The following is a 21,613-nucleotide window of genomic DNA, read 5'->3' as shown; positions in this document are numbered from 1 at the left end:
GCAGCAAGTTGAGCCAGTATGTGCCATGCAGGTCGCGGTAAACACCACTGGTGTCGTTGGCACCTGTTCGCGTCCTCTTAGCCATGTGTCCCCGTGACACCACGGGTGTAGTCTTCAGTGGACGAGTACTTAGGTCAGCAGACAGATGATTCGCCGCCTCGAGTTTCCGTTACGGGCCCAGCGCCTGCCTCAGCTGCGATCTACCAGGCAATACCGTCTAGCCCTAGCTGTGAAGCGCATCTGGAGGATCCCGCCTGATGCTGAACCTGTGTCTGGACTGCCCATGCGCTACCGCCTCGTGAGACCGTTTTGTTATGGCAGCTGGCTGCTTCCGTGGACTGTAAAGAAGCTCGAGTCTACGTGAACAACATCGCTACTCTTTCACGCCATTTCTCTGATCCTTGCTCCTAAGACATTCATAGACTTACGTTATGGTGAATACCTTCTAGATATCGTCAAAGTCTGACTTTTCATTTGTAATGAAGTTATATGGACATTCGTCCTCAGAAGCTGTACTTGTTAGATCACGGTTAATAAACAGTTGATTTCTCTCCCTCGTGATGGCTGGGTGTTGTGTGATGTCCTTAGGTTAGTTAGGTTTAAGTAGTTCTAAGTTCTAGGGGACTGATGACCATAGATGTTAAGTCCCATAGTGCTCAGAGCCGATAAACAGTTGATATTGCAGTGTGTGCACGAGAGTCACATGCTTGGGACTTCACTCAGTTGAGGACACAAAACAATCAATCAGCGTTGTATTAAGGGGGTGCAAATGAATATACAGTTTAACAACACAGCAGTACCTAAGACACAATATCAATAATTCAGATGCAGGCTCCACACGAAGCTTCAGTTAAGATACACAAACAACAAAACACAGTGAACGAAGACAATAACCCATTTGTCCAAAACCAAATTCCAAAAACACCCAAGCAAAGAAGACACCGTTCTTAATCCTAATCAAACAAGAGAGACCATATTGACAGTGGAGTCAACATTCCGCAGTACGCAGTATACCAAAAAGCTAAAGCAATGAAATCCAACAGCAATGACGATATAGTTCCCCATAGGCAAGTTTCCTTGAGATAGCATTCATTTGGTAGAATACATTAGGTCCAACAGCGGCGCCTTTGTAATTTCATGGAGTAATTAGTAAGCAACTCAAAAACATGGTTCAAATGGCTCTGAACACTATGGGACTTAAGAGCTGCGGTCATCAGTGCCCTAGAACTTACAACTACTTAAACCCAACTAACCTAAGGACACCACACACACCGATGCCCGAGGCAGGATTCGCACCTGCGACCGTAGCGGTCGTGCGGTACCAGACTGAAGCGCCTAGAACCGCTCGGCCACTCCGGCCGGCTAATAAGCAACTCCCTCATCAGCACTACAACCAGCGATAAACACAGCAAACATACATCATCTTAACGCTCATGCCCGGAGACACATAGCGGTAACCATCTCTTCGCTTCCTGCTGCACAGCATTCGTTGGATTCGTAAAACCCAACATTGTGTGCTGTTACAGCTAGAGCAATGCCCCGTTCTGACAGCAAGCTCCTATCAGCCTCCACCGTCAGTTCGCTATGCTGCCTCGCTGTTTCGCCACACACTGTTTCGTCTCTCCAGCAGGCATCCCAGCCGTTCGAGCTGCTACTAGTGTTCCGTATGCTGGCCGATTTCCGCACAGCCGCTCCACCGTGGCTGCCTTCCGCCAATCCGTGTTGCCGCTCCCTGCGCTTTCCACGCTCTGCTCGCGACCTCTCGCGTGTTTCGCCACCAAATCTACACTGTCAAGTCACAATAATGCGACCGCCTGTCAGGAGCGTGAACAATCATCCTCTGCAGCGCTTACAGCTGCGAGGCGTGCACAAGGGGAGTCACTGAGGCTGTGGAAGGTGCCGACCGGGATGAGAAGCCGTACAGACTCCACTGCCATAGCCAGCTGCGCCGGGTTTCTCTGTTGAGGATCCAAGGGGTGAACAGCCCGATAAAGGTGGTCCCGTAGATTGTCGACTGGTTTTAAGACCGTAGAGGCTGGTGGCCGGGGGTGCACAGTAAGTTTATCTCTGTGCTCTTCGACCCACACACGTACACTGTGAGCTCCGTGACACGTTGCAGTGTCAAGCTGGTAGATACCATCGTGCCTAGGAACGCATGAATTGCGTGTTGTTGTGGATACGGTCCCCAAGGATAAATGTATACCTTTGTTGTTCCATTGCGCCTCCCAGAATAGGTCACCGACGGAATGCCACGAAAACATTTTCCATACTATATCACTCTGTCCTTCAGCCTGGACGTTTCCCACGATTTCCAGAGCCGTGCACACCAACGACCATCTATCCAGTGGAGCATAAAACGTGATCCGTCTGCAAAGGCAATCGTGGCCACTCACGGTCGTCCAGATGCGGTACTCGCGTGCAAATTCCAGCCTTTGTCACCAATGAACAACAGGCAGCACAGATGTATAAACCAGACAGCTGCTGCGGAGGCCAATACGCATCAACATTCACCGAATGGCCTGTGAGGATATACTGTTGGTAGCCCCTTGGCTCATTTGGCCCAACACCTCCTCAAACGTTGCGCTTCTATTCACCCTTTCACATCTCCACAGCCGGTATTCACCATGGTTGCCTCCGTGCCAGCTTTGGATAGCGCCATTTGGTAATCGACGGTTTGCTGGAACATCGGACGCATGCGAACAGTTTACAAATTCAGCCGTTTCGGAAATGCTTCCAGCTTTGACCCGAGGATCAACGATCATGGCGTTTAGGACGTCAGATAAATCGCTCAATTTTCGCATGCCTTTTCCCACATCCACGCCCCACCTCACATGCTTTATACCGGGTGGTCAAAAAGTCAGTATAAATTTGAAAACTTAATAAACCACGGAATAATGTAAATAGAGATGTAAAAATTGACACAAATGTTTGGAATGACATGGGGTTTTATTAGAACCAAAAAAATTGTTAGACACGTGTAAGAGCTCTTGCGCGCGTCGTTTGGTGATGATCGCGTGCTCAGCCGCCACTTTCGTCATGCTTGGCCTCCCAGGTCCCCAGACCTCAGTCCGTGCGATTATTGGCTTTGGAGCTACCTGAAGTCGCAAGTGTATCGTGATCGATCGACATCTCTAGGGATGCTGAAAGATAACATCCGACGCCAGTGCACCATAACTCCGGACATGCTTTGCAGTGCTATTCACAACATTATTCCTCGACTACAACTATTGTTGAGGAATGATGGTGGACATATTGAGCATTTCCTGTAAAGAACATCATCTTTGCTTTGTCCTACTTTGTTATGCTAATTGTTGCTATTCTGATCAGATGAAGCGCCACCTTCGCACATTTTGTGAAAGTTTATGTATTTTTGGTCCTAATAAAACCCCATGTCATTCCAAGCATGTGTGTCAATTTGTACCTCTCTATCTACATTATTCCGTGATTTATTCAGTTTTCAAATTTATACTGACTTTTTGATCACCCGGTATATCCTCCACTGCTAGTGCTGCCATCTGCCTTCTGTGAGTGCTTATAGAACGTTGAACATAAGTGGTGGTCACGTCAGTGTGACCGTACGATGTATCTGCAGACTCGCCGCCAGTTTTGGCGGAGACAAATGTGCCGCAATTCATAGCACGCAATTAACGGAGCTGGTCTGTAACTACAACATACAGGACCCGAAATTTTTGATAACGAAGCTGGTCTGCTAATTCATCTCAGTGTAGGACGGTTGCTTGTTTCCTTTTATCTGCTATAGATTGTTTTCCTCCTGCAACATTTACAAATACGATTCTCTGCTGGAATAAATAATTTAGAATTACAGAAGTTAGTCCATGACATGCTTCGTTGGCTGCCTTGCCACAAATGCAACACAATGCCTAGAAGCATGCAATGGTCATATTGCATCCACTGAAACCATCGCTGGAAATGTTGACAGTTGTTTGCATACTTATGTCGTGATACTTATTGCCCTAATTAGTTTTCAATTAGCATATTTACGCATTTCATAGCCGTACGCACACGTGGATCCTGTTAAGTGCACAACTGAAACGAATCTTAGTGCTGGACATTATTTGTGGTTATTGAAAAATTACAAAATTCTGTTTTATATTTCGGACGTACGAAATATATTAACATACAGATGATACTGTAACAAAGTGCTTTACATCGATATATGGGATTCATTTTAGTGCGGACTTGCTCTATGCGTTTGTTTCTGTAATACTAAATCGATTATGTAGTTTAAAACACTTAAGCGAATAGAGCCTGAACGCCAAAAGACTTACTGAACGAATATTTTGTTACAGAAATTCTGATTACCATTCCATTTCTATATTTTGAAATAAATCGTAAATATTATCACTGTTTCCTCTGTGTATCTTATTGCCTTCAATTTGACTTGTCGTCTTCTTTCCATTTGGAAAAATAATTCTCTTCCTGCTGGTAAGTAATCATTTTGTACATTTTGCTGTCGGTCTTAAGTATCTCAAGTATTTTTAGGGCAACGTGAAGCTACGGTATACTGAATTTTAAATGCGGTAGACGCTCTGTTGCATGCGGTAGGATTACAGTTTCATTTCTCTGCGGTACACGTTTCATATATTCTGCCGTGAATTTTTATGCTTCGCTTCTCTTGTATATTAATGTACGTTATTGCAGAGAATGCTGTAGTACTTTAATGTGTTTTAAAGTGAATTCTTAAATTGAATGAAACACTGGCGGTATGTCGACTGCCTTGCCAAGATTAGGGTAATACCTAAATATGGAACGACAGTGTAATGGAAAATAGACGAAATATTCAAAACTGAAGGAATTCATCCCTGCTGTACCGCAGTCTCCCTTTCTCCTTTCTTTTTGTGTAGATATCAGACTATAGAGGCACCACAAAGGCTAATGCGAGTCAGTGATGCGGACGCCTGAATGGCCACTTAAAATGTAACGGCAAAGGGTTAAGAAAATCCAAACAATCTACAAGCTCGGACAGGGTTTTTGGGCCCAATCAGCATGGCAAGCGAACCGAAACTAGACTGCAATAAATACATGAAAACCATCATAAACCTGTTACATTTCTTGGCAAACTGACACCCATTTCCAAATTCCTGACAGATTAAAACAGTATGCGGGACCAGGACTCGAACCTGGCTCCATTGCTTTTTGCGGGTAAGTGTTCCATCGACCGAGATGTCTAAGCACGACTCAAGAACTACCCTCTCAACTTTGCTTCCGCGAGTACCTCATGTCCTGTCCTCCAGACTTTACCCCAAGTTCTCCTGCATATCTTGCGAATCTAGTTCTTCCTGAGGAAAGGTTATGGTGGAAACATGGTTTAGGTTAGAGTCCCGGTCTGATATACAATTTTTATCTGCTAGGAAGTTTCATTTCAGTTTCCGATTTGTATACTTCATATGATTATCCGCTGTTTGTGAAATATACAGAGATAACTTAGAAATTAATAAACTTCGATAAAAACCAAGTGGCTGGGCCTCTATGGGGGATGGTGAAACGCCGTAGCTAGAAGTGAGGATACTGATAGTCCACCAACCTGGGCAGGGTTTCAATGGAGCAGTGAGTGGATACTTTGTGCTCGTCTGGTGTTCTGTGATTGGTAAAGTCATTGCTAAGACGTTCATTTTATGATCATGAACTACAGTAGCGGTGACACGCACAGAGAGGCCAACATCCGCCTGGTGTAAGCCGTACCCACCACCGAGGAAGACGCTGTGCTTATGAGCCACAACAGCAGCGTTTTCCCATACCGGCAGAGGCAGGCATCAAGGAATTCGCCAGCAAAGCCGATGGCAGTTGAACGGCTACACGACCCGAAATTGTAGACCTCCACAGCAGGACCGAACGACGTGGGGCAGTGGTTAGCACACTGGACAGATTGAGAGCACAAAACGAACAGATGTTACTTTAAAAGACGAATCTGTGATAACTGCTGTGCCTTGCAACCATCTTAAAACGAGTCCCCATTGCAGTGATGCGTGCATGGAGTTGAAGATGTACACGAACGTAGTGCTCACTATCATGCAGATTCACTCCAAAAGAGATAAGTGTGCATTTTTCAAGTCTGTAATACATAGTATACCGAATTTATCTCTTGCAGAAGATGGACAAGTCGGTGTAGTGCTTCAGATTTGCGTATTAGGGCCGAAGTTAGAACTAATTTTTTTCCAGTGTAAATTGGTTCCGCCTTAGCGCAATAGCATATGTCTTTTTTCCATTCACAGCACCAGATTTGCATCTGGTGGGTCAAACTGGAACAAAATTTTTGCCAGCGTAAATCGGTTCCGCATTAAGACACTACAATATCTACTATGATCGGCTGCCATACGATAGTTACAGCCCACATTGGACCTCCGTGAGTCGCTACCCTTAACTTGGTTTGTACTCAGAAACTGTCACATACAGCGATTATCATTGTAGGGTTACTTTGGATTTTATGATCAATGTAAGGAATAAAATGTAACATAGAGTTAGTCGGAAGTCGGACAGGTATGAAGATTCGAGAGTGTACTGATATTCTAGCAAAAGGTGCGAATAGGTTGCATGTCGGACAGATCGGCAGGTAACTACGGTTGGAGTAACTACGGTTGGAGCAGCAGTGCACTTGTAAACCATTTGCAAAGGCAGTAACACAACCACTGCTACATTAACCATGGTACGAGATTTTTACGCAGAATAGCGATGTTGTCCTCTGGGCGCGTACTGAAATAAGGAGATAAAAGATCCGAACTTTTTGAAGTATGTAGTTGATCTGTAGTCTACAGACAAGTAATCGTGTGTACAACCACAGCAGTCATTCACATTGTGGACACCAATAAATTATTAATTTTTATGATTTCCTGTGTCGCGACGGTTTGCCATACACTGTCCAGCAGTTACAACTAACTACACGTGCCACTGTATACGTGCCGGACTCAGGGACTAAATCCCAAGGCCACCACCGAGTTGCACCGAGACGACGTGAATTTGAGCACACTTTTACCCAATGATGAAGCGTGGGAGGGAAGCCACGTGACTGCCTCCTGCATCTGCTTGCTGGGAGCCACTGCACCTGCTCGCTCTTTCCTGTTCCGGAGGTCGAAGGTAAGGCTTAGGCAGTTCTCTTTGGATGTGGTCGTTCTACGAAACAGACGGCCTTATGTCGTCGGTGTCTGCCTCAGTCCCTTTCCATTAATCCAAAGTTACCCTTAAAAAGCACTGTTCTTTTTAATACATCTCTTTACTTCTGTGCGCCCACCCTGATGCTCACGGCACCGGCATATAGGATATTCTTCCCGGAGGGTCCTTTGTAACAAGTATTTGCAGTAATAACGAGACATTTTCTGGGATTTTATGAATTTCATTTTCCCTGACAATTTTACTTCTTCCACGCCGCCCAAATCCCACTTCAGCCGACCTACAGAGTGATGTAAAATCCATGTTTTCGGCCTCGAGAACATTTGGACTGATAACTTGTGAAGAAGCGAAAAGCAGCGAAATTGCAACATTTTTTCAATAATTTATTTACAGCCTTTAACCTCTTGCGTTTATGACAAAAAATCGTATGGAACTCTCACGTAAGGCGTTAAACTTCCCACACTTCACTCTCGTTAAATCCTTTTATACAGAAGATACTTATCATTCCAATATGTCCGCAGCCCGTGGTCTTGTGGTAGAGTTCTCACTTCCTGCGCACGGGGTCCCGGGTTCGATTCCCGGCGGCGTCAGGGATTTTCTCTGCCTCGTGATGACTGGGTGTTGTGTGTTCTTCATCATCATTGACTCGAAAGTCTCCGAAGTGACGTCAACTAAAAAGGACTTGCAATACGGCGGCCGAAATTCCCCGCACGGGGATTCCCGGCCAACAATGCCATACGATCATTTCATTTCTTTTCATTCAAATATAATGGCAACTTTCTCAGATCGTAAAAAACTGAATATAGCGTATCTCTTAACATTAAAAATTTAATTTTTCAATATTTTAAATGGCATAATGCCATGTGCCACTAATGGTAAAATTTATCGACCTCAGATTCCAAAAACTTGGATCTCCCCCCCACCAGAATCGAAAAGTCCAATTATGCTTAGGTCGGAGAGTTGTGTGGCCTTGTGAGGTGGCGTAGTTGCGAGGCCTGAAGTAGTCTGTACGCTCCAAACTCCTGCAGCACGTTCCATAACTGACTGCGCTGTCGATGGGAACGGGACTTTTTCACATAGAATTTTGCGACTACTGCTGTACTACGGATTCAGTACTTCCCATTTTTTCTCTGATGTATAAGTTCATTATAGCAGAAGGGTGTGGGCATGGAGCATGACGTCGAATACGTAGAGGAAACGATTCCCTACTTACAAGAAGCAGGCCATTTGAAATGCGTTAAGAGTGCTTTGGAAGATCAGCCTCAAAGACAAAACTAATCCTCAGGAATTCCACAAATTTACGGCAGAAGGCCTCTTCACTATTCATCGTAATGAAAAGTTCTAGTCCTACATCCGATCACAGCATGAGCGTAGAGCGGGTTCTAATGATGGCGATGAGGAGATACAGAGGGCTGTCTCATAGTCGCTGCGTAACGGGGACTGTGCTGTCTCGATGGACTTTGGGTGTGCTATGCACCCAAAACGACTACGAACAAACAGGAACGTTCATCGAGGTACCTTCAGGAACATCTGAACAACATGTAGAAACGGGGTCTTCTTGTGTAACTAGGATTCTCTGAAAATGTAGTGTGTCATGCATTCACACTGAGGTGACAGTGTCAATCAGTACACCAAAATTAGCCATGAAAAGGAGAACTTTTATTCGCCTCGACGAATTATCATCAACTGCATGAGGAAATTAGTGCGAGAAAATTTTGAATATGTGAAGTTCAAACGAGAGTGTAAGAGTGTTACTCTACTCTCATATTTAGGAACAGATTTAGTTCAGTGAGTATGGGGAGGATTTGCTGTTGATAAGGCAACATTAAATCGATTCTTTACATGGGCTCTGAAAACTGCTGACTGAAAAGGTACAATGGAGCCACTTACTCTTTTCCAGTGACTTTACACTACCTAACAGTCACATGATAATCAGAGAGAATCGTTGAAATTTGGGTAACTACCGTTTCCAACATGTCATATCACTGAGGACGATATCCGCAAAGGTAACACAGCCAGCCTTGTATGCAGCGTCCACTCCGATACAAGTCAAAGATGACAGTGAGGCGCGCAAATTTGCAATAAGTGACGGCTGATGCCATCTAAATAATGTTGTATGGAGTACGACTAAAATATCTAAGGTCGATTAAGTGTGTTGGATGAAATACGGGCAAAAAATGTAGTACTTTAATCCATAGTAGTATTTGAAGTGTATCTTAGCTACGTCCGTTACAGAAACACGAAAGCATCCGGCTTTTACTGTACTCGTTCACAAAATTTGTCTTCACCACAACTGCAGTTACAGTGTCAGAAGGAATTTTTTTTAATCTAGTAAAACGAATCAAAGGAACATAATATCAGTGCTGATGACTGTAATGTCATTGTGGTTAAGCAAGCATTACAAGATACTGATGTGGTAATAACGACGATCGTCGTTTCATTCTGTTACCATCACAGATTGTGAGTTAACGAGGATTGCGCTCTCACTTAAATATATGGCCGAAAGAGTCAGCCTACATGAATTGTGAAACGAACCCAGTCGTCCAGGACCGTTTGCCACAAAGCGCGGAGATTCACCACGAGATGGGGAAACTCACAGGCGTCTATTGCCTAAGTGCTTTAGTGTGTGAGTGAGACAGACGTGCATCTACGTCATAGGAAAACCCAGTAGGAGCCGTTTGTGGCCGAGGAGATGTGACAGTGTTAAATATGGCGGATCTACGATCTGCCATAAAAGAAAAAAAATTGTGGAAACTATTTAATTCTGTAGCAATTCAGGGAATGAAGCCACAGTAATTTTAATGTATCATCCTTCAGCAATTTCCATGGTAATCCCAACAAAACTTGAATATTAATTATATTATTATTATTATTCACGTTTGGGCCCTACTGGACCACGCGAAGTACAATCACGGGGCATTCAGTTATTTTCTTTTAGACTTTCTCTCTGCCCAAATTGTTTTCATTCTCTCGGAATGAGCTCTTTTCCTTTCATCAGACCATGTGGTTCCAGTTTTCTTTGGTTTTTCAGCTTGACCAACTACCCAGTCATGAATTTTTTGCCTAAATAATTTTCTGTCTTGAATTTCATCTTGTTTTATATCTGCCTCTTTCATGTCCTCTTTTATAGCAGCAATCCATTTTATTGTCTCAAATTTAGCTTTACTTCGATTTTCGTAGAATTCCACTACTTGTTTAGTTAGTCTGGTAGCATCCATTCTTTTAATATGCCCATAAAATTTTAATCTGCGTTTTTTCATATCCGAATATATGCTGGTGTATTGTTGAATTTCACTATTTGCTCTTAGCCTGTATGTTCCTTCTTCAGTATATTTTGGACCTAGAATTTTTCTGATTACTTTTCTTTCTCTTTTTTGGATTTCTTGAATGTCCTTTTTTCTGTTTAAAATTAGCGTTTCAGCACCATAAAGGCACTCTGGTTTTATGACCGTGTTGTAATGTCTCAATTTAGAGTACCTCGGGAGACATTTTTTGTTGTAGATGTCTTTTGTAAGTCTAAAAGCTGTCTCCATCTTTTGACAACGAATTTCATTTCCAGTTTTTTCTAGACCAGTCTCTGAGATTGTTTCACCTAAATATTTGAATTGCGAAACTCTTTTGATTTTTCCATACTTAGTTTCCAAAAGTTTGGGTGCCAGTTTGTTGCTAGTCATATACTGTGTTTTTTCAAATGCGATTTGGAGACCTACTCTTTCTGCTGTTTCTTTAAGAATTTCTATTTGTTTCTGAGCAATTTGGATGTCCTGCATTAGAATAACCAAGTCGTCTGCAAAGGCCAAACAGTCTATTCGAATATTTGTTCGTCCTAATTTCACTGGTTGGTCAATTTTGAACTCCAATTTTCGTTCGCGCCACTCTTGTATTACTTTTTCTAGAACGCAGTTAAATAGCAACGGAGAGAGTCCATCACCTTGCCTCACGCCTGTTTTTATTTCAAAGGATTCTGAAATTTCTCCTCTGAACTTTACTTTTGATTTTGTACCAGTTAGCGTGTCTCTGATAATTGCCGTGGTTTTAGGATCCAGGCCTTGTTCTTTCACAATTTGGAAAAGACATTCACGATCCACTGAGTCATAAGCCTTTCTAAAATCTACAAAGGTACAAACTAGTTTTTTATTGTAAATTTTTTGATGTCTGAGAATTAGTTTGAGGACTAAAATCTGATCTGGGCAAGATCTATTTGGCCTGAAACCTGCTTGATATTCGCCAATTTTCCATTCAAGTTGTTGTTGTGCTCGGTTCAGAAGACATTGAGAGAGGATTTTGTATGTGACTGGAAGAAGAGAAATCCCTCTGTAATTATTAACATCAGTTTTGTCTCCCTTCTTATGAAGTGGGTGAATCAAGGCGGTTTTCCATTCATCAGGAATTTTTTCAGTTTGCCAAATGTTTTGCATGATTGAAGTAATTTCTTTAACGATTTTTGGACCAGCTGCCTTTAAAAGTTCTGCAACAATTCCATCTTCACCAGATGCTTTGTTGTTTTTCAACCTATGAATTTCTTTAATGATTTCCTCTTCATTTGGTGCAAGTGAAACTGGATTGCATTGTTGGGGAATTTTTGGTGGAAATCTTTCTGTGGGCTCGGGGCAATTTAGAAGATTCTTAAAATATTTAGAAAGTTCTTTGCAATTTTCTTGGTTGTTAAGAGCCAACTGTCCATTTTCCTTCTTGAAGCAAAGATTCTGGGGTTGGTACCCCTTTATTTTGGTTTTAAAAGTTTTATAAAAATTTCTGGTATTGTATTTCTGAAAATCTTCTTCAATTTCTAAGAGTTGACTATTCTCATATTGTCTTTTTGTTTGTCTAATTAGTTTTGAAGTGTCTTTTCTAGTTGTCAGGAATGTATCATATGTGTCTTCTGTCTTGTTGCTATTCCATGCTTTAAATGTCTCTTGTCTGGCTTTGATTGCATGATCACAGTTTTCATTCCACCAAGCATGTTTCTTCTGTTTTCGTAAAGGAATTTGATCTTGAGCTGTTTTGATAATCTTGTGTTTGAGTTGTTCCCAATTTTGTGCACTTGTTTTGTCAAATTCGTCTGCTAATAATGATGGTTGGATTTTACTGGTGTCAAATTTGGGGATTAATGGTGTCCTTTTGTTGAAATTTTGGGGTTTTAGCTTTAGTTTCACACGGGTTAAGTAATGGTCTGAGTCAATATTGGCGCCTTTACGAACTTGAACATTTAAAATTTCTTTGTGACATGGATACGAGATTGCAATATGGTCAATTTGGAATTCACCTATGTCCTTGTTAGGTGATCGCCATGTCTTTTGTTTTGAAGGTTTTTTCTTATAATGACTTGACATAATTTTGAGATTGAAATTTCTGCAAAATTCTATCTATCTATCTATAATCGTTTAGCATTTTCTGTTAAAGTGAAATTCACAAGTTATGTAACAGAAACCTGAATGGTAAACTCAGCACACTTAGACGATCTTAACGATCGTCATTTCATATGGAAGCGCATCATTAAAATGAAAAATGTTGTAAACATCAACTCTGTAACTTAATTTGCTTAAAAGATATTGTAAATTTTAAGTTAAGCATCAGATCATCATTTCCTCCACACGAAACACATTGAACGATGACTGCATGACACCTTTTTGAATCATCAAGTAATAAAATATTTGTTGTAAAGTTTAGTGCATAATAGTTACTTTTGTTCTTTATTTATTTACCAGAAAGCACATTGGTGCAAGTCTACTGGCCGTGACAATCAAAGATGGAAATTGTACTGGTTTTTTGTAAAACAATTTAACGTTTTTTATGTAACGGATATAATTGTTACTTTACTTAGAACGTGAAAATGGTCAAGCTTTGATTATTTAAATATGTCAAAATGTAAAATAATGTAGAATGAGCTGTAGCCAATCAGATGGACGGCTTCAGAAAAGAGAAATGCCCTAGTCACTGGAGCGATATTATGCGCGTGGGAAACGCGGCCGGCGACGGGCAGAGGGACAGCGCAGGTGCAGACGGGAAAGCGGTCAGTTCGGCTGGAGACACCAAATGGCACAGTTCGGATTGAGACGCAAAAGCAGACAGTCGGTCTTTAGACAGATAGGAAGTGAAACGAGTTAGAAAATTTCACGTTGTGTCGAATCGCGGGACTTAGTTTCTGAGCGATGAGCAGCCACGCGCCTGCCTGGTGTGAACTGTAACCTTTCGTGTAAATGACGAGGTGGAGGAGTATCGGACTCTTGTTTCGCGATGAGACTGTGCATGATCGAACTGTGTCAAATGGATATGCGCTCGAGTGTAACAGTAACTGTAAATACGACCCCTTTCGTTATTAGTTTGCTGTCTGAATAAACATTGTTCTAACCAAATCGCAAGTGTGTGGCATACATCATTTATGGCTCCTTAATTTAGTTCCCAATATTATTATTACTGTTATTATATGTTCTATTAACTCTGTATTTCGCAAACTTGCCATCAACCAGACAATTTAACCAAAGGGTCACAAGTGTCTAATTTAGGGCGTGTAATGCGACACGTGCGCCTCAAACCCTAGACGAGTTTGAGCCAAGACAATTCAATGAACGGGAACCGTATATGAGCCCGAACATTTTTGGGATGTTAGCTCTCAAGATGAAGAGGTATATATGCTAGAACTCCTGACTGCATTAGCCTCCTCTCAAAATAAAATACATTTCCAGAAATGTGAAAGGATTAATTTCGCCTGAAGTTTGTACTTGGAAATTTCGAGATTATTTTCATTCTGTTGAGCTGTCACTAAACTAGTTAAGAGGTTAATTCTTTCTTCCACCCCACTGTACCATCTTTCCATTTCGAGAGGAAACACAGATACCAGTAATAACTTGGAAAAGAGTTTTAAATATTCTGAAGTGATTCGTAACACAAGAAGGAACTGAAAATACGAGGGTTCGAACTTAAATAGTGGCAACTATTTATTAACAACCGATACAAAAGAGTAGTTGAAGTGTTGGCAGAAGAGCCAACACCGTGTTGCTAGAGGAGGCCGAAATGCACGCTTTTAAGCTCACGTAGATTGGCGTGAGGTCTGCAACAAGGTCAGAGAAATAAGACTAGCAAAACAGGAGGTAACTGGTAGAATACTTAGCTTTAATCCATAATTGGTGAACATCTCTCTTAACGGTACATTAATATGCTCAATATAAACTGGTAATGGCGCCTTGCTAGGTCGTAGCAAATGGCGTAGCTGAAGGCTATGCTAACTATCGTCTCGGCAAATGAGAGCGTAGTTGTCAGTGATCCATCTCTGGCTACGTCGTCCGTACAACTGGGGCGAGTGCTAGGAAGTCTCTCTAGACCTGCCGTGTGGTGGCGCTCGGTCTGCAATCACTGACAGTGGCGACACGCGGGTCCTACGTATACTAACAGACCGCGGCCGATTTAAAGGCTACCACCTAGCAAGTGTGGTGTCTGGCGGTGACACCACAGTAGTCGCCAGCGTTATATAGAACCCGTTGCCAGCGAAGTGGAAGGCGGCGTAGTATACCAGTAGCAGCGCCTATTCTGTTGACGGTGCGAATGGAGTGGTCTACTGCCTGTCGAATCACTGGAACAGTTCTGAAGTGAACGCCACGAAGCCAAAACTGAAACTCCAATCCAACGAGTGGCGTCATTAAGGGTCGCCACGAAGGTCAAAAATGCGTCAGAGCCCCAGCATGGTGAAAGTTATGGTGATTCTCGTGAATGACTGTGATGGTGTTATCCAAACGCATTACGTTCCTCCACAGCAGAGGGTCAATGCACAGTGTTGGTGTTCGTTTTTGGAGCGTCACTTGCGACCAGCTTGGCGACAGAAGTGGTGAAACTTTCTGCAATGCGAGGACGCATACAGCGCAAGCTGTGGCTGCTTTGTTCGGTCGGTGGGACTGGGAAATGATGTACCATCCACCATACTCCCAGGACTTAAGTCCTTGTGACTTTGATTTGATTCCAAATATGAAGGAACCACATCGTGGCATTCGCTTCAGAACTGTTCTAGAGATTCGACAGGTAGTAAACCGCTCCATTCGCATCATCAACAGAACAGGCTCTGCTAACGGTATACTGCGCCTTCCACATCGCTCGCAACAGGATCTACACAACGCTGGTGACGACTGTGAAGGACAGTAACATGTGCAAACATGTAAATCTTTTGTATCCGTCGTCAATAAATAGATGCCACTCTTTAAGTTCCAACCCACGTATTATGCGTAGAGTAACTAGTAAGAGTTGTAGAAACACACGAGCATCCACATTGCAGCGTATCTTTATGGACACCACACGTGAGATGAAAGAGCAGTTCTGTGAATAATGTTTGCTTTAATCAAGAACAGAAATCGAGAGACACTGGTGACGTGAGAAATGAACCTGAGAGCTTAGTTGCTGGCAGGACCGATTGGGCTGCGATCTCGAAACTAGCTGCAGTGCGCGAAAGATGAACAAAGAAAATACGAACCCAAATATAGCTTTCTAAAGTCTCTTTCAAAAATAGTCAAAGTGATCTTCATCCATGTTTCTGTCATTATTTGTAGTTTTTATTTCTAAAAACAGTTTTTACCTTACATCTTCACAAAATATGTGCGCAAACATATCTCTTGATTTTGACTAATGCTAACTAAATGCAAGTTTGTCTTTCTATTCTCATGCTGTACCATTACCTCCATACACGTGACTTGCAAATAAAACTGTATGTTTTCTTCGAATACTCTGCATCAAAGCCTACTTTTAAATTTGTTCAGCTGTTTCTTCTTGTTTCAGATAAACGAATTTGATTGTTTTACAATTTTTTGTTCAATAAATAGTGTCTCGAGTGCTTGCCATGAGACTGTTTATATCTGTACATTTCAAACCGGTCAGCCAACAAGCGCATTGCCGAATGAAGGGCATAAGTCCCTACAGCCCACCCAGGGACGGTATGTTACAGCAGCAGACCTGCATTATAACAGAATTTGAGCCGGTGGCGATTTAGTAATCAAATTATAGTCCTCTTCGAACGTTAGAGTTGCGGACTGTAATTAGATTATGTTTTCACCGGTTGTTCCGGTCCTTGCAAAACCATCGTTGCTCACTTGATTACGCACACAGAATACACCAAAACGCCGCACGGTCTCTCGCCTATCTGTCAGGCATATGAATGCTTATTAAATTACAACCCCTTCTGTGCCTTGAAAATTTAAATTTACCGGAGAACGCTCTGAAAGCTGCGATTCTGTTTAAAGCGGTCATTACTGAATGTCGGAGCATTTTATCGTGCTTGAAAAGCGGCGTAAACACCTGGAACTATATAGATATTTTTTTTCTACACCGTAAACAAACTCCTCCCGAATAATAAATTTAGACCTGTATGTACGATTTCATGCGCAGTGACAAGGCTGTGAGTAGAAAGCCACGCAGTTACACCGTCAGAAAAAGAAAATAGGTGCTCCCAGAAAAATATAACCGGATGTCAATGTAACTTCGTACCCGTAAACAACTTCGACGCTTATGTGTATAATCAGTACCGCAATTCAATATAACATGTAGAGTGGCCACCAGAGTGCATTTGCGTTGTTCGTGCTCTGTTTTTGTAGGCCATTTACAGTGTACAAGATGAACATTAATAAAACCGACAAACTGCAGGGACGGATTCTTGACTGAAATTGGAGGAAAAAAGTCCTGTGACATATGTCCGAAAATGGGCGATGTGCCCTGCAACGACAGCAAATCATCCCGGAACGCAGTACAGAGCTGCATCGCATCCACGTCACAACAGATGTTGGATAGTAGCGGTTGTCATACAGGGTACACATGATCGTACTTTGGCTTTCACGATGATAGCAGGCCACTTGCCTGGAGCTTGTTCGTCTCAATATCCTGTAGTACCTCCAAATCTAGTGTACGGTCAGTCCGTCGCCTCCATCCACTTTCACCTGTCTCAAAGGACACGTGATCACACGAACGCCAGAAATGGACTTGGTATGTTGTATCATGTGTCTGATATGTGTGAGGATACTTGTTTTGCTGTAGCCTTGCTGCTTTTCGACCGGTTCCAACTGCTGGACCGTGTACTAACAACACCTCGGCTTGTTCCCGAAATGAACACCGGACCATTCTGCTGCTTGAAGTACGCTGCGTCCATCACACAGCCTGCAAGGCACAAGGAACACTCGGCACGTGATCAGGGGAACTGTCATTTGTCAGCGCCATCTACCGTGGCCGCGATAAGTTTCCGAACACATGTTCATAGGACTTTTTTCATCAATTTCAAGTCAATTTGTCGGTTTTATTAACATTCAGCCTCTGTAACATGCGTGAAATGCGTCAGATGTTAAGTGATCGCTGTGAAGGGTATGTCGATGCCACGCACTCTTGTGAGACAGCGTTACCAGCACCTGACGGAATTCGAAAGAAGCCAATTATGGGTCATCCCTTTGGCCGGCTGGTCGAATCGTGCAATACCTGTATTTGTGGGATATTAGGATATGAAAGTGGCCCGATACTGCATTGCGTATGTATGAGGGGCAGGCATCCCCGTCGACAGGGTTCTGGCTGATCTCACTTGACTATCAAAATGGAGGATCTCAATATTGTACACCAAGCACGTCGTAATCCCTTCATACCTGCGCCTACCGTCCTAGAACCTGTAATAGACTCCCTCCAGCATTCTCACACCATTGGTCAACTCTGTTCCAGTGCCCGTATCCAGAGTGTCAAGGACCATTTAGAACAGCTGTGGACCAGCCCGCCGTTCGAGAGGATCCGAAGGCTTTATGACATCCTTTTCTGTCGAATATTGCATGCATCCGAGTCAGATAGGGTCAAACGCCACACTGGTACGTGACCTCATACTGCCGAGACCATCGTATGTTTGAGGAGATTATGTAATCAAGGAAACAGTGTCACATCTGCTAAAATCTTAATATGTTTGACTAGATTTTGTGATCACTGAAATAATATCACAGCTCCTCAAAGACCGCTAGGTTTCATTTCGTTTCCTCCTCCCATTCTGGGTGGTCTTTCGAGTGAGACAGGGTGTGTACAAATAATACTAGCCACAGAATTATATACTACGAATACTTACTTAATGTCTCCCGCCAGTTGAAGACCTAAAGATATCTAATATATTTATGGATATGGTACGCAACGAAAGGCTCTCTTACTACGGCACTACCGCTAATATCGTGAGGCAAGAATCTGTGGCCGGCGATTTTCATCTTACTTCACGGCAGCGATGTTGTATCACATCAACCACTTACTTGATTCACCTTATTTGACACATTACGCCTACATACTCTCGAGCACCATATCTTTGTTTATGGAGGGTATTACCGCAGGAACAAGGAAAAATGTAACAGGACATAGAGGATGCTCCACTGAACAATTTGAGGCAAGAGACCTGGGGTCGGAGAATTCAGCTTAAGGAGGTAATAGGAATAAAATCGTAGTACTGTGTACTATAACACTAATTACAGTTAACTGCAAATACTATCATTGGCACAATGAACGTGCCATCTGTACCGTATCTTACAAAATGCGCTGGAACTGACGGTCATCAACCTTAGTACAAAAGTGACGTCGGTGAACCAGATTCTGACGCATCTTGGCAAATATCCCTCGTGTGTTTCAAATCACATCACAGGCAACTACAATTCTGGCAACTAATCCCATCTCCGTATTCATTGCCGTCTCATACACAAGAGACTCCGCAGGAAATATTCAAATGGATTCAGGTCAGGTGGCGTAGCAGGCTTCCCATTTCACGCCAGCGATCAGGAAACACAGCACTGAGATGGTTGCGCACATCCACACTGAAGTGAGGCGGTGCATCGTCATGTTGTATCCACATCCTCTCACGAACAACCAATGGTACGTTCTCCAACAACTTAGGTAGAACTCTTGGGTTCAAATGGCTCTGAGCACTATGGGACTCAACATCTGTGGTCATCAGTCCCCTAGAACTTAGAACTACTTAAACCTAACTAACCTAAGGACATCACACACATCCATGCCCGAGGCAGGATTCGAACCTGCGACCGTAGCAGTCGCGAGGTTCCGGACTGAGCGCCTATAACCACTAGACCACCGCGGCCGGCTAGGACTCTTTCAAGCGAACCTCAAGCACAGGTAGTCATTCAGACTTCCTTGTAATCAGGCTAGTCCTCCTTTTCTCCTTACCGGAAACAAAGAATGTACATGTAAATAAACAGCACAGTGCGTGTAAACTTGTACGCATATTAGCTCTAAATAAGCTGGATAACAGTAATTCTAGACAAAGTGATAGACAAGTTTACTTCCATATCATCTTGAATTGGCTTCTCTGACTCCATGTTCCCTACCTCAAATTATTCAGTGAAGCTCGTAGTGACTGGGTGTTCTGTGATGTCCTTAGGTTAGTTAGGTTTAAGTAGTTCTAAGTTCTAGGGGACTGATGACCATAGATGTTAAGTCCCATAGTGCTCAGAGCCATTTTATTCAGTGAAGCATTCTCTATGTTCTGTTACATTTTTTGCACGCTGTTACGGAAACACCTTGTACAATAGGTTCTACATTTCTTTTTGCATCTTTTCATAGCAAGAGAATCTCCTGGGAAGACAGCAATCTAAGAGAGTGACGGTCTCTACGGTGAACGAACCTCGACGAATGCCTCCGGCAGCCAGAGGATGTTTGGAGAATATAATGTTTACAAAGAAAATGCAGACCCGAGATTAGTAGCAACTGTTTAAAAATTAATGAGTACGTGAGTCTCTATTGCTAAACCTAACTTTTACCTGCTGTAAGTCGCAGTAAAGGATATATGAAAGGGTCATGAGGTTAACCGTGCCCAGTTTAATAAATTTGCAGCGAGCGACGACATTTTTTGTCGTGTTTCTCACAAACAGCAGTAAAGGCTACAAGAATTTAATTCCAGTAAAAATTCAGCTTTTGGTGAAATATCAAGAGTTCGTTACTACGTCCTCGGATTCAGTGAAATCAAATTATAACTCTAGATACTCGCTTAAAATGCACCGATACCCAGCTAGAAAAATCTGTGCCAATACTGGAACTTAAGAGTTCAAATTAGCGATTAGTGCAATTTCCCATCTAAGAGCTGCTCTATCTCCGATGAAATTACCACGAATCTGCTGTGCTTGGATAGTTTACAGAAGCTTGTTTTAAAACTGTGATAAGTTGACGGTAATTAATGCGACGGAAATCTGAAAGGAAAAAATGTATAGTTTTAACACGCCATTCATTCTAACACGTTCATTCCATGTTAATTATTCCTCGTGCGTAATCATAGTTTGGTTATCACAAATTTATAATGATTTTTCTCAGACCATTATGTAAACACGGTTGTTGAACAATTTATCGTAACTTGTGAAACGGTTCTAATAGTGTATACCTGAAGATAACGAGAAAAACATTGCGAAGTTGTTGTTACAACATCCGTAATAATGAACGGAAATCGCTCCAATACGTTAATTAATATAAACGATTTACTTCTTATGCGATTAAAGCTGTTCAGAAAAGATACAGAACGTCTGTGACCACTTGTGATGATAATACACTAGCGAACCCGGCGATTCCTGGCGCTTCTGTCAGGTCATCTCCTTCCCACTCCTCTCTTTCTCCATCTCCGCCTCTTTCCACGCTCCGTCTGTGCATTATCTTCCTCTCTCTCTGTGGATCTCATCCTGCACCACCCTCTGTTCCAGCCCCTCCCCCCCCCCCCCTCTGTCATCTTACTTTTCTAACTGATCTTGATCCTTGTTTACTGTTATTGCAAGCGAAAGCTTGATTGGGCGTTGAAGTTGTTTGAAATGAATGGATAAACTGTTTGGAATCACTGGTATATGTCGTGTGAGAGTTGCGAATGGCTAAACTGGTAGGAATAATTGGTATATGTCGTGTGAGAGGCGCCTATCTAGCTACTGGATTACAATGTTAGCTTTAGATACCTTCCCTTCATAGCTGAAAATGGCTGCGATAAAGAATTCGAAACCGCACATATGATGTTGACAGCTCTGCATAGCATTTTCCTTCTCACAGTCGATTTTAGCAGAAAACCTGTAGAGTGTCGTTTAAAAAGATGTGTGTAGCCTGTATCTGTGTGAATATTTATTAGAGTATCGTCCGAAAACCTGAGGCAAATCGTCCAAGATATTTTTGAGATTTTTGGTGATAACGTTTCCTCTTATCAAGGCTTCTGCTAAAATTAAGGAAAAGAATCACGTCATCAATAAGATACCACTCATTTAGACGCAGAATGTATCCTAGAGCAGACGCTGAGTTGTAAGAGGCTACACGGCTTTGCTAGCACACATGACCCACGATGATTACGAGTATCCGGTGCGAGGAAACCCAGCGTTTATCGATTTTGATCTATAACGTTCTTCGCGTATATAGACCGTTCGTGGCACGAAAAGAGGGCGGAACTAGTCTATCTCCATAAAAGTTCCGCTGCGCGGCAAATCAAGATATTGCTGATGTCACGAAACTGTTCCACAGGGTTTCATTAACACTTCGG

This window comes from Schistocerca serialis, chromosome 8 (assembly GCF_023864345.2).
Source record: "Schistocerca serialis cubense isolate TAMUIC-IGC-003099 chromosome 8, iqSchSeri2.2, whole genome shotgun sequence".
Taxonomy (NCBI): domain Eukaryota; kingdom Metazoa; phylum Arthropoda; class Insecta; order Orthoptera; family Acrididae; genus Schistocerca; species Schistocerca serialis.
This window is presented reverse-complemented; position numbering follows the sequence as displayed.